Raw genomic sequence first — 13,247 nt, 5'->3', positions numbered from 1 at the left:
CTGCGACCAATTTTGTATTTTTAAGCCCAAAATGTGGCCATGTGTCGAGAAGAGTAGAGTATAACATGAGGCCTAATGTTACTCTGCAAACAGCTGTGATGTTGTGGTAACTCTGTGTTAGCTTTAGCTTAGCTGCTCCATGTTGTAGCTCAGGCCTGTGGTGTGCGCAGCGGCCTCGTTCACTCAGCTCGTGTTGGACCAGAGCTACGCAAACTTACTGTCAAATCTCTGACTATGTTATACTTCTATAACAAATATGGTTCTATTGCACGAATTTATCCCGCTTTACTTGAAACGCGTCATGTGACAAAATACAAGCAGAATAAACTTGCAAATCGTTTTAGTTGCGCATCCACAGTAGCTATGTTAGCATGCTACGTTAGCATGCTACCTTACTAGCCTACGTTTTACACGTTGTTTGAGGTCTCTTCTTTTGTATTTAACAGGTCAAACACGGTGAACACACTCACCAGAAGCAGCCCGGACACAACTGAAGCAGAAGTGCTCGTACACTCGGGGCCTAAACTCGTGTGAACACTGCGGACGTGCTAACGGCTCACATTAGTCTCCAGCTAACGCATCCGCCATGATCCAGAGAGAATATCCCACAATGCTCCGCGCGATCGCCCGAACGTCGCAGTTTCCACAGCAACGGCGTAGTGGCTTGGGGCAGAATTCAGTAAAAGCCTCGTGTTAAACCAATTAAGATAATAAGATGCTAAATATCATACTCAACGTTAAGTTGTAATTACTCTGTCTCTATAGAGTGATAAATGTAACAGTTTATCAGATAGTTTCAACTTTTTTAATTTTTTTTATATAACAATGTTTTGCTAAAGGCCATGACGTTTATCCATGTGCTTGCCTGGGCTGTTGGTGCTAAACGCTTATATAAGCGTTTAGCACCAACAGCCCAGGCAAGCACATGGATGTGAGCAAGTGCAGTCCCCCAAGTAAGAAGAGGCCGTGGACCGTCAGCTTTACCAGACTTTGGGGCGAGGCGGGTCAAACGATTATTTTTAATGCCAAGTCTTGCAGCAGAAGTGTTTTTAAACTTGTGTATTTTAAAGTTGATTCCTGAGGTTGTTTTTTTCCATTGTGTGTATATCTGTTATGATAATAGTCCAGTCCTTAATCGTCTGAGCGGTTTGACTCATATATTTAACTGTGAGGGCCTTCTTACCAGCTGCCAGGAGTATGTCCCAAAGACAGCCATCCACTGTGTCCATGGTGGGGGTTTGGAGGCCCAGGCCCAAGAACCTTATTCCAAAATGTAATGGGATGGTGGTGTCAAAAAGGATTTGCATTGCCTTGTTCATTTCCGTCCAGTATTTTTGTACAATATGACAACATTCAACCTTCCCACTCCTCGTCCATCAAAACTTTCTCTCGTTTCCTCATTTTATTTGAATATATTTAGTATACTGGCTGTCCAAGTAATTAATGAATGTATATACTTTTGATATTAGTCCCCTTGAAAGTTCTGATTTATATGCCTTGATAAAGATTTTAGTCAGAAGGCTATAATTATCGTCACTTTGTTTTATTTCTTGATTATAATAATTCCTTAATTGAAAATATCTATAAAAATCCTGTTTTTCCAAGCCAAAGGACTCTTTTACAATCTCTTATGCCTGTAACTGATCTTGTAAGTGGTTTTCTGTCCCGTGTCAACTGGGCACGCCACAAGCTCAGTGTGAGCTCAGTGTGAGAGCAGAAGGAAGTACATCTGACTGGAACTAGGACAATGTATGAATGAACCACAGGGGGAGCGGAAATAGACAGCGAGGAGAGAGAGAGATGGGAGAGGGGAGTTGCAAGGTGAAAAGAGAGAACAGGGGGAGGTGAAGGGAAAATGAGTGGCGAGAGAGAGAGTGGTTGTGAGAAGGAAATGAGAAAGAAAGAAATGAGAAATCGAATATAAGAGAGACGAGAGAGAGCTGTGTGAATAAAACGTGTGTGGCGCCGTCTCCATGGTAACTATCCATGCAGCAGCGGAAATGAGGGTTGATGAGCTCATGACGGAAGAACAACGACAAACAAGAGTTTTCAATAATGATCTTTTATATGTATGCACCATCTGACCACGTGTGCTGCTAGAACACAACCAGCTCAACTACAAGATTTATACTAACAATTACGATCTAGTGAAACATAAATATCATCGTCAGTGTAATTGGGTCAAATACTAATCATTGCCTTCAAAATACCCTTTTTAATTTACTGTTTGTTTGTTATAATATTGACTGGTTACATTGCACATAGGTCAACCAATTATAGTTATTTAAAAATACTTTCTTTTGCCTAATAACATTATTAATTCCTTGTAAAAATCCATTTGCTTATGTTTGTTTTTAATTGACTTCTGTTTGGATTCAATTTCAAGTATATTCCTACCACTCTTACCACAATAATGCAAAATGTTTTCATTGTCACAGAGTTTTGAATTGAAATGCCTCTCGTAAGTTATATCCACCCGAGGACTTCCGGGTATGAAGCAGACTGACTAAATGCACTGCTACGCGCTGCTGCCAATATTTTGCTAATAAAATCTCCTTTTCACCCTCAAACCAAGGAGCAAGACGCTGCAAGAGATGACTAAGCCAATGTTTTGCGAGCCATTCAATTAAAACTGAAGGACTGTAAACTCAGGGGGAAACTGACTGCTTCACAAGCTAATGCAACCGGTGTAGTGTGGACAAAGTGACAAAACAATACCAAAGTATCAACAAATATTTGAGAGTCCAGGTTACTATTTATAGAGCAGATATTCTAAAGTGCCTGTGTACAATTTTACAAGAGGGGGAGATTTCAAACAGTGCAGGAGGTTTGGGATAAAGGGCTGTTAAAGTGGCGATGCCTCAAATGAGGCCACACGTTGCCAGTCGCGGGGCCTTTTTTCAGCCTTTGTCGCCTCCAGACCTTTTTCCTCCTGAGGGTCAAGCCCAAGCTCTCCCTACTGCACACCTGGGCAGGGTGATACACGGAAAGAATAGGTTTCAGTAAAATACACACACATATATATATATATATATATATATATATATATATATATATAATAATGTTTTAGAGACAAAGTTTAGTGGCTAACAATTTACCTGGGCAGGGTGAGACAGAAAGAACAGACAGAGCAAGAGGATGGTCCCTTATAGGGGAGGAGTGATTGTTCCCAGCTGCAGCAGAGTGTTCACCCACACAAACCTCATCCACAGCAACCAAAGAGAGAAAGCCACTTCATGATGATACAGCTACCAGGCTACACTAACAATGCTAATGTAGCTCGAGAGGGGCCAGCTGCCACCACCGCACAAACATCTCCTGTGGGGATCCCCAGGGCCTTCACAGGATGGAAGGGAAAGAGAACATAACTTTACAACAGGTGCAACACTTGTGCAGCGTGATGTGGCATCATTAAGAGCATATTTTGGACATTAGAGACGAGCTGCGTGAGGTGAAAGCCGAGGTGACTAAACTCCGGGTGGATAGCACAAATATGAAAAGAAAGATTCTGGATTTAGTGTCCAGATCCCACAGGAACAATCTCAGACTTGTGAGGGTCTCAGAGGGCGAGGAATGAGATGATACACCGGCTTCTTAAAGAAGATAATTCCAGAGATTTTATATCTGGTACTGGAGTTGTGCTCCCTTCCATCTCTAAAGAAAGAGCACATTGCCTGGGCAAAAGAAGACAAGAAGGTGACAAATGAGGTCTGATAATGGACATTTCAGAACCACCGTGAGAAGGAGAGCGTCATGAAGGATGCAAAAGTTAAAGGAAACATCCGGTACAAAGGCAAGAAGGTTTTTATTGTACAAGATTTGTCAACTACTGAGTAGAGCTGTTCCTTATCCAGCTGAGGTGAGAGGCCCCGGGAGGTGTTCCAGGTATGTCCCACTGGGAAGAGGCCCCGGAGAAGACCCAAGAGGGAATTATGTCTCGGCGGGCCTGGGAACGCCTCTGGCCCCGGGAAGGAGTTGGAGGAAGTGTCTGGGGTGAGGGAAGTCTGGGAGTTCTTGCTTACACTGTTGCCCCCACGACTGGGCCCCGGATAAGTGGAAGAAAATGGATGGATAGACGGATGGACATTTTTGACTGATCAAGTTTATTTAGGATGCCAATGTGTCAAATTTGTTAAAAAAAAATACTTAAATTGAAGACTTTTTTTCTAATAAAAAATAAATAAATACGACAAAACACTACAGGGGTTTGTGATCACCCAGAGATGAGCCCCAGCACAGAGCTGCAATCTAAGGCGCTCTTGTCACTGAGTTCTTGGCTAAGAACTAAATAATGCCAAAAGGTCACATCTCAAAAAGCCATGTCAGGTGTCACCCACACACAATACAAAAACAATTAGTAAAATGTGGACTGTTAAACATTAGGTAAATTTCCTCCAAATCACTTATGGTTAATTAATTAGTTATTAATTATAACATAGATCAACACGATGAGTCCACCCCATCCAGTCACTTTCCAGGAGCACAGGCCGAGGGGTCTACTTTTGAGTCCTAAAACTAACAATGCATTTCACTTATTTGAAGGCCTAATTTGATCAATTACTTGTCCAAATTGGAGAAACCAAAACAACGTTATTCATTGTTATCTTCCAACCTCCTGGTTGACTTTATATCAAACTTAGTGTTGGACTGGGATAAAATAGTCATTATTGGAGATTTCAGTATCCACGTGAATGTGAATGGTGACTCCCTCAGTCAGGCCTGCAGCGCTCTGTTAGACAGCATTGGTTTCACTCAGAATGTAAATAAACCGACCCAAAGTCACAAGCACACTCTTGTTATGCATATGGAATAGAGATTAATGACCCACTTGTCTTTCCCCAAAATCCTATACAGTCAGATCATTTCCTAATTTTATTCCCACAGAATAAAATTATAGTAATAGAGCCAATATTCAGTGACATGTTATGTGTTCCTGCTCAGAATCGTTTTAGTCCCAGTGTAAGTTTGTTCACACGACCACTAATTCTTGGAAATCTGCTCTTGATGTGGCAGATCCATTAAAACAGTGAGGCCAAAACAAGTTTCCCCATGGTACAATGAAAAACTACTTTCACATAAAAAATAGCAGAATGACCATTTTCGTCTCTCCCACACGGAAGAAAACTTAAAAGAATGGAAAATCTCCCTGCTGTCCTAGAAGCAGGCTCTGCGTGATTCCCAAAGCAGATATTATTCAAATTTCATTGAAAATAACAAAAATAACACTTTTCAGCACGGTAGCCAGACTAGGAAACTGTCAGTAGAGCCCTCACTCCCAGCTCCTCTCAGCTCTGTTGATTTTCTCAGTAACACAATAAACACTGCTGTACGCTGCTAGTGAATCAAGATTTTCCTTAGTATCGAAATCAAGTTTAACGTTGTAGTATGGTGACAGCTTAACTTTCTGCTTGCCTGAGTCACTGCACGCCACTGTGCTATAGTACCAGATCATCCAAACAGAGCACTTTGCGATCAAAATGCTGGACGTCTGGTGGTCCCAAAAGTCTCTAAAAGCGCAGTAGGAGGTAGAGCCTTCTGGTGGTCCCAAGAGTCTCTAAAAGCGCAGTAGGAGGTAGAGCTCCTGTGTTCTGGAAACAGCTCCTGTCCATGTAAAAGAGGCCGACACAGTCTCTTCATTTAAGACCAGGCTTAAAATGTTCCTCTTTGAAATCACTTATGGTCAGGCCAGTTAGGAACAGAAATATAAACCTACAGTTCCAGCTACGCTGCCCTAGGAGCGACTATGCCGGGGGAAGTATGGCAGCTTAAGCACTATCCTCTGCTTCTGACTTATTCTATCAAACAATATTTAATATTTAATTCCACTTGCAAACTGTTCATTGCCTTTTCTTTTTCTCACTCCCTTCCATCCCCGAGGACCTGTGGACCCAGATGTCCCTCTCCTGGTGAAGCAGTCTCTACCCCGTATGGACGGTCCTTCATCTGCCTGGAAGAGCTGGTTCTCCTCCTGAAGAACTGGTTCTCCTCCTGAAGAGCTGGTTCTCCTCCTGAAGAACTTGTTCTCCTCCTGAAGAACTGGTTCTCCTCCTGAAGAACTGGTTCTCCTCCTGAAGATCTGGTTCTCCTCCTGAAGAACTGGTTCTCCTCCTGAAGAGCTGGTTCTCCTCCTGAAGAACTGGTTCTCCTCCTGAAGAACTGGTTCTCCTCCTGAAGAGCTGGTTCTCCTCCTGAAGAACTGGTTCTCCTACTGGTTCTCCTCCTGAAGAACTGGTTCTCCTCCTGAAGAACTGGTTCTCCTCCTGAAGAACTGGTTCTCCTCCTGAAGAACTGGTTCTCCTCCTGAGTGTCTCCAGCTCCACTGTCTCTCTCTCGTCCGTCTGTGAGAGTCAGATCTCTCCTTCACTGGAACTCCTCCAGGTTTCTACTTTTTCCCAAGGAGGTTTTTTGTAGTTTTTCTTGGCCGAGAAGGAGGGTCTAAGGACAGAGGACTCTGGGACATCGTCCCTCGTCCCCACAGACATTGTTTAATCCGTTTTTCACTTCAGAGGCAACTGTTGTTGTCATTTTTGGCGCTACAAAAATGAATTGAATTGAAATTGAAATAGTTCCATATATATAGTTTACTAAAATAAGAAATCAGAAATCCCTTTTGTAAAAATAAATAAATAATCATAACCATAATATTAATAAAAAGTTACTTAAAGGCGCAATGGACAATTTGTCGGCGATTTGAGAACTCAGGTGGAAGTGCACATGCCCCTCCCCCATGACTGATACAACACACACGTGCGTTTGTTTATTAGTGCGATGGATCGCATCGTCTCTCGTCTCCCGTAGATTTCTGTCTTTCTCCGTCTTCATTTTGTCCCGTACACTGAGGGAACTATATTATGATAGATCAATGCGCTTAGACACGCGGAAACGTGGGGAGGAGCCGCACACGGCTGCAGGTGAGCGGTAGGTATGTTTTATGATTGATACGTGGCAGGACTAATCGGCCGTCCACGCCACGAGGAAATAAGACTCAAATTTGGGCCAAAAATGTTGTCCATTCAACCTTTAAGGTGAACAAAGGTTTTGCTTGTTTCACTTGTGTCTAAATACACCAGGAATTAAAAATATTCTCTGTATAGATATTTCTTAGATTTAATTCACGTAATTATGTGCAGTTATGGGAACTCAATTACACATGGAAATGTGAAAATAATTATAAAACAGCTTCATGTTTTATGCAACATTTTCAGAATCGGTTTTAAAAGGTTTATTGCCATCGTCAATGAACAGATTTCACAAACGTAGGAACTTGTCTCAGTGACAACATAAAACAATGAATGATGATAAACAACCTATATAAAATCAAACAATTAAAATCTGCTATAGATCAAATAAAAATAGGCTGTAAGATAAAAAATTAAAATAGACTTACTATGTACACAAAATGTACAGTTGAATTTAGAGTTGTAGTGCAAACGGTGACCAATGCAATGAGTCATTAAATTGTGGTTAAAGTGACAGGGAAAGAAACTGATTTTGAGTTAATTTCAGTTATAATATTTAATTTGATCAACGAGTGAAATATATCTCCAATTTTCCTTTTTAGTTCCATTCACCTGCAGTGTTTGACCCATAATTAGTGGAAAACATGTTTGCCCAGATTCTAGAGCGGTTTGTTCTTTCATGCCTGAAACTATGGCACAGCTGCCCATCTGCTCCAGATTCTCCCCGTGTCTGTGAGTGCACGTGCAGAGGCAGAGCATGTGATGGGAGCATGCACGTGTCACTCCTCCATCAGAGCTCTGTCACTTTCTGCTCCACAGGTGAGTCTGTGAGGAGTGCAGGCGTCATGTCTTTGTGTGAGGGCAAATGTTCATCACACTGAAGTCTGTGTACACATTCATGCCCAATGTTGGCTTTGTGGGGACTGAAAATCAGGTCTACATTATATGAAAGTTTCTATATTCTGCAATGGGGCAAAAGTGAAGTTTAACTGGGCAAATACAGTGTTTCATTTGATCTACAGTTATATTGCATACTTTGAACAGGTTGAGACGAAATATAAACTTCAAGGGATAACTTAAATGCAAAGGACTATAGTTTCAAATTGTTAATGATGTTAAATACAGAGGATGAATTTACCTTGAGTCTAATTAACTAAAACGGCAGCATTTGGACTTTTTAGATTGTTTCATTTTATTTTACTGTGTGCAATATGACAAAAAGTTCTGGGTCATCCATATCTACTTAACTAAGTAGTAACGTTGTATTGTTATTGGCCTTGCTTATGAGTTTTTTGCTTTTATTAGTTTGGGAGGTCATGTTTTGGAACAAAATAATAATTAAATATAGCGGCGATGATCGGCCCTCGCCACGCCGCAAGATATATATATATATAAATATAAATATATTTATTTATTTTATTTTTTACAGCGATGAGTAATGTTATTTTTATTTTTTAACAACACATAAACAAACACACTGAAAGAAAACAAGACCAGAGAGAAAACGGTAACACAAAACCCAAATAAATCATCTCATTTAGTCAAGTCTGTATGTCCAAATGTCGGTGTAATCCCTCATTCGTCCAGGCGTGTTCCATAGTAGAAAAAGCTTCAGTTGTAGTCATCTGGACTCAGTTTGAAAAAATAGACGTTTCGACTCTCATCCAAGAGTCATTGTCAATAACAGAATTTAGGTCGAGAACTCCGATATTAATACTGTTCTGTGGTAAGACCCGCCCATTGGGAGGAGCCTTCCTGAAGTAGAAAGAGTTGTTTGTTTCAACAGAAACTCCCCTTTGTATCTACCGAGCTAGCCTATTCAGAATCTTAATGGGCTATTAGAAACCTCTTTGTCTTTGTGAGACCCTGGCTCGACCACCCTGAGTACCTGATTAGCATCTGAATGTCCTTTACCTTTCCAGGGGTTCAGAATCCCATTATAAATAACAGGAAGATGAAACCTAAGCCCTCCATTTCTGTTTAAAGAAGGTCTTTCTTTTTTAACAAAAATAGCTTCCTTGACTCCTCTTTCAAACCATCTTTTCTCCTGCTTAAAACCTTCACCTCACCGTCTTCAAACGAGTGATTAGAGGCTTCAAGATGGAGATGCACGGCGCTCTGAGGTCCTGAACTTGTATTTCTTCTGTGCTGATAAAGCCTCTTGTGTAGAGGCTGTTTCGTCTCACCTATGTAACGTTCTTTACAGCTTTCTTCACTGCATTGGATCGAATAAACTACATTGCTCTGTTTTTGAGTCGGCAACTTGTCCTTTGGGTGAACCAGTTTTTGTCTTAAAGTGTTTCCTGGTTTAAAATAAACAGGGACTTCGTGTTGTCTAAAAATTCTCTGCAATTTTTCCGACAGGCCAGACACATAAGGGATAGAGACACCCTTCCTTCTCTGTTCAGTTTCCCTTTTGTTGCCGACTCAAAAACAGAGCAATGTAGTTTATTCGATCCAATGCAGTGAAGAAAGCTGTAAAGAACGTTACATAGGTGAGACGAAACAGCTTCTACACAAGAGGCTTTATCAGCACAGAAGAAATACTAGTTCAGGACCTCAGAGCGCCGTGCATCTCCATCTTGAAGCCTCTAATCACTCGTTTGAAGACGGTGAGGTGAAGGTTTTAAGCAGGGAGAAAAGATGGTTTGAAAGAGGAGTCAAGGAAGCTATTTTTGTTAAAAAAGAAAGACCTTCTTTAAACAGAAATGGAGGGCTTAGGTTTCATCTTCCTGTTATTTATAATGGGATTCTGAACCCCTGGAAAGGTAAAGGACATTCAGTTGCTAATCAGGTACTCAGGGTGGTTGAGCCAGGGTCTCACAAAGACAAAGAGGTTTCTAATAGCCCATTAAGATTCTGAATAGGCTAGCTCGGTAGATACAAAGGGGAGTTTCTGTTGAAACAAACAACTCTTTCTACTTCAGGAAGGCTCCTCCCAATGGGCGGGTCTTACCACAGAACAGTATTAATATCGGAGTTCTCGACCTAAATTCTGTTATTGACAATGACTCTTGGATGAGAGTCGAAACGTCTATTTTTTCAAACTGAGTCCAGATGACTACAACTGAAGCTTTTTCTACTATGTATGTCCAAATGTATTTTTTTCATGGCAGGAGTCCTGAGGTCCAAATACATAGTTCTGAAATCCATTGGGATGGTGATGTCATATAAGATAAGATAAGATAAGCCTTTATTAGTCCACACAGTGGGGAATTTTCAGTGTTACAACGCACAAATAGGTACAGAAGTGAGGGAACAGATAACTTATTGAAGACTCTTTTTTTTTTTTAAACACTCAACACAAAAAGGAGCTCTTACAAAAGAAAAAAGAAAACTCTTGTAGAAAAACCTTATATTCTTATAAGGAAATATAAGAAATAGTAAGTAACACTCTTATTTACAGCAGTTGTATGGACAGGGAATATTGCACCAATATGGTTGACATTATCTCAGAGTATTGCACATGAATATGACAGCATTGCATATGAATCTGACAGTATTGCACATGATAATGACAGTATACAGTATACACGTGTTCAGGACTAACAGTGTTTGTTATAAAGTCTGACAACAGCAGGGAGGAAAGACCTGCGAAACCTTTCCTTCACACAGCGAGGGTGGATCAGTCTGTCACTGAAGCTGCTCTCCAGAGCAGACAGAGTGCCCTGCAGAGGGTGAGACTCATGGTCCAGTATAGATGTGAATTTAGCCAGGACCCTTCTGTCCCCCACCTCCTGCACCGAGTCCAGAGCACAGCCCAGGACGGAGCTTTGTCCAGCTTCTTCCTCTCCCTCTCTGTGATGCTGCTGCTCCAGCAGACCACACCTACAGGAGCTGATGCCACCACAGAGTCATAGAAGGTCTTCAGTAGTGGCCCTGTCACTCCAGAAGACCCAAGTCTCCTCAGGAGGTAGAGCCGACTCTGGCTCTTCCTGTACAGTGCGTCTGTGTTATGAGTCCAGTCCAGTTTGTGGTTCAGATGAACACCCAGGTACTTGTATGAGTCCACTCTCTCAATGTCCCTTCCCTCGATGTTCACTGGCGAGGGGGCAGTGGGGTGATGTCTGCGGAAGTCCTCCACCATCTCCTTGGTCTTTCCCATGTTGATGAGGAGGTGGTTCCGCTGACACCAGTCCACAAAGTCCTGCTCCAGTCCTCTATACTCCGCATCATCGTCGTCCGTGATGAGTCCAAAGATGGCAGAGTCATCAGAGAACTTCTGCAGGACACAGCTGTCCGTGTCGTGTCTGAAGTCTGCAGTGTAGAGGGTGAAGAGAAAGGGCGCGAGGACAGTGCCCTGGGGCGCCCCCACACTGCAGGTCCGAGTGTCAGACACACAGTCCCGTGCTCTCACAAACTGGGATCGGTCCGTGAGGTAGTCCAGGATCCACTCTGCAGGTCGTACTCCACACCACCCGTCTCCAGCTTGTCCCTCAGGAGCAGCGGCTGGATGGTGTGGAAGGCGCTGGAGAGATCGAAGAACAGAATCCTCACAGAGCTGCCAGGCTTCTCCAGGTGAGAGAGAGAGCGGTGCAGCAGGGAGATGACGGCGTCCTCCACTCCGATGCCAGGCCAATATGCAAACTGCAGCGGGTCCATGGCTGAGCACACGGTGGAGCGGAGGTGGTCCAGGACCAGCCGCTCCAGTGTCTTCATCAGGTGGGACGTGAGAGCCACCGGCCGGAAGCTGTTGAGGTCTTTGGGGCGCGGTGTCTTGGGCACAGGTACCAGACAGGAGGTCTTCCAGACCTGTGGTACCACCCTCAACTTCAGGCTCATGTTGAAGACATGCTCCATAACTCCACACAGTTCATCTGCAGGACTTAAGGAGCCTGGGGCTGATGCCGTCAGGTCCTGCTGCCTTCCTCACTTTAATCCTCTTCAGCTCTCTCCTCACCTGAGCTGTTGAGACAGTCAGTGGATAGCAGGGGGACTGTGTGCTGGGGGGATGGGTGAGTCCAGGTGAAGTGGGGAGCCATTGTCCAGCTGTGGAAGAGGGAGCATGCAGCTGTGCAGGGGGAAGGTGTGGGCGATTGATCAAATCTCAGGAAGTGAGAATTTAGCTCATTCATCCACTGTAGGTCCCCCTCTGTCTGGGTAGGGGGGATTTTGAAGCCTGAGATGGTTTTCAGGCTCCTCCGCACTCCCTGAATGTTCTTTTGCTGCAGCTGCTCCTCCATCCTCCTCTTGTAGCCGGCTTCAGCCTGCCTGATCTTCCTCCTCAGCTCCTTCTGCACAGTCCTCAGCTCCTCCTTGTTCCCTGACCTGAAGGCTCTTCTTCTTCTCCTTCAGCAGAGCCATCAGTTCACGGTTAATCCATGGCTTGTTGTTTGGAAAACACTGCACCGTCCGGGAGGGAACAATGTTCTCAAAACAGAAGTTTATGGAGTCCGTGATGCACTCTGTGATGGTGTTGATGTCCTTCCCATGTGTGTCATAAAGCTCAGTCCAGACAGTGGTGCTGAAGCAGTCCCTCAGAGCCTCCTCGCTCTCAGCAGACCACCTCCTCACCACACGGGGCACCAGCGCACGATGGGTTCATACACAGGCCTCAGATGTACAAGGCTGTGGTCCGAGCTGCCCAGGGGAGGGAGGGGGGAAGAAGAATAAGCCTCTTTGGTGTTGGCAAAAAACAAGTCCAATGTTCTATTGTCTCTGGTGGGGCAGGTAACATACTGAGTGTATGTTGGTAGAACAGAAGAGGGAGAAGCGTGGTTAAAGTCACCAGAGACGAGGAAGAGAGCCTGTGGATGCTGTGTTTGCAGCCTGCTAGTGCAGGAAAGCAATGCTTCACAAGCATTATCGGCATGCGCCGACGGGGCCACATAGACTGCAATCAAAATCACATGTGAGAACTCCCGGGGCAGATAATATGGCCTCATGCCAATAGCCAACAGTTCAATGTCTTTGTTAAATAGCTGTTCCTTCACTGTGCAATGTGTAGGTTTACATACACAGCCAGCCCTCCACCTCTCTTCTTACCGCATTCTCTCGTTCTAGCGCCGGCAGAAGATGAAAATTGTCCAAACCAACAATAGAGTTCGGCATTTCTGCTGTTAACCAGGTCTCTGTGAAAAGCAAGACGCTGCTGTCCCTATAAATCCTCTGGGACCGCACGAGGCTCGCTAGTTCTGTTGTTTTATTTTGGAGGGACCTCACGTCACCCATGACGACGGCGGGAAACACCGGCTTGTGGCGCCATCGCTTTTCCCGGAGTTGCGTCCAGCTCGCCGGCTCCTCTGTGTTTTCCTTAGAATGTTTTCCTTAGAAAAAGTTGAATTAAAG

Source organism: Eucyclogobius newberryi, unplaced genomic scaffold (assembly GCF_026437365.1).
Source record: "Eucyclogobius newberryi isolate DKJ021-1_F unplaced genomic scaffold, fEucNew1.0.hap1 SCAF_14, whole genome shotgun sequence".
Lineage (NCBI taxonomy): Eukaryota > Metazoa > Chordata > Actinopteri > Gobiiformes > Gobiidae > Eucyclogobius > Eucyclogobius newberryi.
The sequence above is the reverse complement of the archived record's forward strand: the minus strand, read 5'-3'. Positions refer to the sequence as shown.